The sequence below is a fragment of the Octopus bimaculoides genome, chromosome 6, assembly GCF_046866305.1.
Source record: "Octopus bimaculoides isolate indiv1 chromosome 6, ASM4686630v1, whole genome shotgun sequence".
Classification (NCBI taxonomy): Eukaryota; Metazoa; Mollusca; class Cephalopoda; order Octopoda; family Octopodidae; genus Octopus; species Octopus bimaculoides.
Window position 1 is genome coordinate 50,671,143 of NC_142933.1, and position 5,454 is coordinate 50,676,596.

A 5,454-nucleotide genomic window follows, 5' to 3' on the forward strand; every position below is an offset into this window, starting at 1 on the left:
ATATATATGTAGGGGATATAGATAATAAGATGAGGTCAAATCACTAAAGTAGGGAGGGTGGCTTAGCAGTTCAAAGCCAATCACACACAGCAGCCATCGAAACCAATTACTTGTGCACTGGAGTATTTGTTTTGATGAAAGAACAACATACTCGACAGTTTTCCTTGCGTTTGGCCTTGATAACCTTTCGCAACTGCCTTAGAAAGGTGGCACAGTACAGCACCCTCCATTGATGGTGAGAGCCTTTGAAAGTAGTCAATAAACACGATGCTTTTTGCAATCCAAAATACTGAGGCCATCACCTTCCCTGCAGATTAAACAGTCTTGATGACCTTCTTTAGAGTAAGTGTTGAAGAGTGTCTCCACTGTTAGATTATCTCTTATTCTCTAACTCAAAATGATAAACCCAACACATTTAAGGAAACTGGATTTGCCTCAAGCAATGTCAGATATTATCGAAATGTGATCAGCCTGGTGCCCTTTTAATCAGGTGTCAGAAGAAGCAACACCCACCAAGCAGAAACTTTCATCATGCCAAATTTATTGTGTAGAATATTCTCAGCCCTCACAGGTGATATGCTAATAACATTAGCAATTTATATTTTTTCTCCAGTGGAAGCAGTTGCAGACTGTTCAGATCATTAGTCTTCTCAAAATTATCTCTGCTTAAATCAGTTAATCAGCTTTGCACTGTTGATAAAACTGGAGCATCATCCTCCGATATATCAACATGTCCTTGGGGACTAAATCCTTTTTCTACAGGTACTTGATAACAGCATGATGCCAAATTTTGTTCATCTTGAAGAGAAGCCACTAATAGTTACTTTTGAAGTTTTCTCTGAACATTCAAATGTCAGTTTACCAAGAAATAATGAAGCTATAAGAAGTGTTAAAATGGAAGTAAGCCGAGTTTTTGCATCACTCCATAATACACACGTATATGAAAAAAACTGTATCAACATATTCAAAAAGATTTCCTACGCTCACACGTTTTGTTAATGAAAGGTTTCATGAGGATGTGCAAAGTGTTTTCATCGTATGTGTAAGACGGTGTTGTGTCATTGTGGTACGGAGCCAGGTCTTCAAACGGCGAAGTGCACTGAACGTTCTTTTGCTTGATGCAACAGATACAGGTGAAGACAAGACAAGCTGCATTAACGCCAACACTTGTAGCATACTAGAACGAAAAATAGCATCAAACACTCTCCATTTATCAACTATGTCATTAAATAATTTAGGCAAATTTTCCCTTTCCGTCCATAGGCTAGCAAGAAGTTTGATTTGAGATGACAGTAAGAGCAAATCAAAAGAAGCAGGTAGATGTGCATTTTCAAAGTTAAATACTCCACAATTGACTGCTGACAACAGCAACTCCACTAGCTCAGAGCATACACGTATTCCCTGTAGCTGAAACCGGTGAGTCAATTCATTTTCGATGACAGCCACTATAAAGAAAAATTGCCGACGTCAGTCATCGGTGACAGAAAGAGCAACTTCTTCAGTAGTTGTTGTGTACCTAAAGTGCAGTGATGTATTTTTAGATCGCGAAATGTTGGGTATTTTCACAAAGTCAGAAGAGGATACTTCATCAAAATATTTTTCAAAAACCTTCTCACTTCTCACTTTTGAAAGAGAGATTTTCAACTTTTCAATCAATTTCAAGCAATCACCAGCTGTCGTGCCTGGACGCTGTAAGCTACGTGCCACTGGCTCACATACCCCAAATATATCCCCAGCGATTTTAATGCCGAACAAAGTGGAAGCTTTGCCAGATTGTTTTAGCAGCCCTTTAACAGTAGCCTTTGTTGTTGCTCTTAACGATGAGTCATTAAGAAGGTCAAGCAAAAATTTTGAATATTCTTATAACTGTTTTCTGCTCGTTTCAGTGCTGTTGCTCTAATGCACCACCAAGTTGGACATACTGCTTGCAACATGATGACATTCTCACCACAAAGATTTGTCCATTGTGCTTTTCTTTTTGATGACTTTTACAAAAATGGCGTGTTGATGAACAAAGTTCAGTGCATCAGCTACAAAGGTAAACTTAGAACCAACTTCTTGGAGGACAAGGTCTAGAGAGTGGTTTCCACAGTGTACAAAATATGTACCTGGGAACAAATTTTTCAATCGCATTTGTACACCTGAAATGTTTCCACTCATGGTACTTGCACCATCAAATGAAAAACAGCATAGCTTTGAGTCAAGTGAAATGTTTAGGCGACAAAAAATATCTAGAAAAATCTTAGTCAGTGTCTTCGAAGAGCAGTCACGGGGATTATAAAACCTAGAAAATCCTCATTGACATTCAGGTCTTCAGAAACGTACCGGACAGTGATTGATACTTGTTCCATGCCAGAGAAATTAGTGGTACCATCACATATAATGCCAATAAACCTGGAATTTTCTACTTTTATTTTGATCTCATGTAAAATGTTATGAGCATATGCCTCTAAAATTTCATTTTGAGTTGTATCAGAGAGGAAATTGTTCCGACGCTTAAACCACTGGCTTACTTCTGCACTGCATTCTTCAGCAAGTTCCCTTGCAAGATTTACGAAGTTTCCCATAAGATTTTGAATTTCTGTTGAATACAACATGGCAGATGATTAAAAAGGGCAGACACAAGAAAGAAAAAATAAGTATAGAACCACGTATAAGGCCACTGAATTGTAACAAAAGAACTCTGGTCGAACAAAAACCTGAAAAACAAATAGTGAACATCAAATAAATAGTGCTTGTGTTTTTATTGGCAAAACTAGCAACATGACGTCCCATCCAATATGCTTCAAAAAACGATAGGCTATACTAGAGCACCGTCTTTTATTTGAACAAATCAACGCCAGGAATTATTCTTTGGAAGCCTCGTATTAATTCTATCACCTCTTTTTTCGAACCGCCAAGTTACAGGGGCATAATCGCATCCACATTAGTTATCAGGCGATGGTGGGGTGACATTCAGACACACAAATACATACATTCGTATATATATGCGTGCGTGTATGTGTGCTTGCATATGTACCTACCTACCTACCTCTCTCTCTTTCACTATATATATATATATACACACACACACACACACACACACACACACATATATATATGATAATATACGGTAAAACCATATAACTGGAGGAGAGCTTACTTTACAGGTAGAGAAGTGGGTAAATATAAATAGACCTCGTAACGATACCAGCTACCAAATGGTTTCACGGCGAATTGGGGCCCCGCGTGACCTTAGTAAAGTCATTGGGGAGAATCCCGAGCCGATTATCGTGGTCTCTATATATATATATATATATATATATAACGTGTATTTATAAAGAGGGCAAATTTAGCCATTTCTCCGTAGATTGAAAAAAAGATGAACAACCTTAATCGATTTTCAAACATTATTGGGTTCTTATCAGAGGCGTAGTGGTTCAAACATGAAAAATAGAACTTATGTTGAGTCAGTCTCAATAAGTATAGATTTATTGATCGGAGAAAGTTACATAGTGACTGAAGGTTCGAGAGTTTCGTGCAGAGGCACTTATCAAACTAATTAAATCAACGTTTTCTATATAAAACGAAAAAGCCGGACAGTATCGGAAACACATAACACAGATACTATTTTATATATACGCAGGAAGACTTTTGATTAATAATATGACAGAATTAAGGCAAGATAAAAAATGAAAGCCGTCAATATATAAGGTATTCTGCCTAAACTACGTCTTTGAGATACGATGTGTTAGTAGTAACGCAAAAAGGAAACTATTTCCTAAGGAACTCAAGCAGATAGAGAGGAATAAAGACAAAAGGAAAGTAAAGATTTATTGAAAAGGTGAATCAGGTTGGAGTTGAAAAAAAAGGCACTTACCCAGGCAGTGGTCAAGCAAATAATGGTATGGAGTATTAAATGGTCGTTTTGTATTGAAAGAATTTTGAAGGGGTTTTATTTTTAGACTGGGGTCAAACGGTCGAATCCATTCAACCGTGTTTTAAGTCTTTAGCAACACCAATTACAAAGAATTTGGGAGTGGTTCTGAAAGATGGAGAGAAGAATTGACAGACAGAAACTGGGTGGGAGCTGTCTTCAAGAATTCAAGTAATGCTATATATTCAAAATTAACCATACATGCTGGTTTTGTTGTTGTTATTGTTGCTGCTACTGTTGTTATTGTCACTTATTTTTTTGTATTTTGACGCTACTTTCCTTCAGAAATTAGTGGTCCTAAACTCCCTAGGGAATTTTATGCCAGCTTCATCACTTTTATTTATTTATTTTTTCTTTGTTTTGAAACGATCGAAATAAACATTTTATACCGACAGATTTTAGACACTTTTTTTCTGAAACTGGTAAGATTATGTAGGGGGTGAAAATTTTGATCTTGCACCCCCTGAAAATTCTAGGGGGTGCAGGTGCACCCGCTGCACCCCCTGTTCCCGGGCCCTTGCATTCTGGTAATGTGCACTTGGAAAGAGGTATCATCACTCATGTCGATACCCAGGTCTCTCACTGATTTAGGCTCTGGGATTGAAATTCCCTGTGGACCAGTGTACTCTGTAAGTTTCATATTCAGTTTTGGACGTTGGTAGCGCAGGGCTTGGAATTTTTCAGCATTAAACTGCATATTATTGTCCTCAGCCCATCTGTAAACTGAGTCCAATTCCTGCTGCAGGTGTGCAACATCACTGGAGTTCTGTATTTTCTGCGAGACTTTTGTATCGTCTGCGTAGCTTGCAAGAGTGGCTATCCGGGCACTTGAAGGCATATCTGAGAGAGCGACTATAAAAAGCAATGGTCCCAAGACAGTGCCCTGTGGAACACCGCTCATTATTTGTGTTTTCATAGAGGTGGTTCCATTAGCCACTACTGCCTGACTTCTATCTTTCAGAAAGTCATGTAACCACTCTCCAAGTTTTCCAGCTATGCCAAGATCACGCAGTTTGTGGTATATCACACCATGATCCACTTTGTCAAAAGCTTTTGCAAAATCAAGGTATATTACGTCCACATTTGAGTTGTTGAGTAACTGCTTCAACACCCAGTCGTAATGTTGTAAGAGCTGGCTCAGGCAGCTCCTACCTGGTCGAAAGCCATGTTGGGTATCACTCAGCAATTTATTTTCTTCAAGGAATGCGATCAGTTTTCCTCTGATTATCCTTTCCATGACTTTGCTGATGTGTGAAGTCAGAGAGATAGGCCTATAGTTTTTGGCATCTGCTCTGCTTCCCCCTTTATGGATTGGGCATATTATTCCCTCCTTCAGCTTGCTTGGCAGTCTTCCGTTTGCGAGAAAGCTCCGGAAGAGGATCTGGAGGGGTTTTGCCAGGGCATGCTTACACGATTTAAGGAGGATTGCTGGGAAACCATCAGGGCCAGCAGTTGAGTTTGTGTCCACTTCATGTATAGCTAGTAGTACATCTTCTTCGGTAATGTTGATACATACAGAACCTAATAACGCATACATA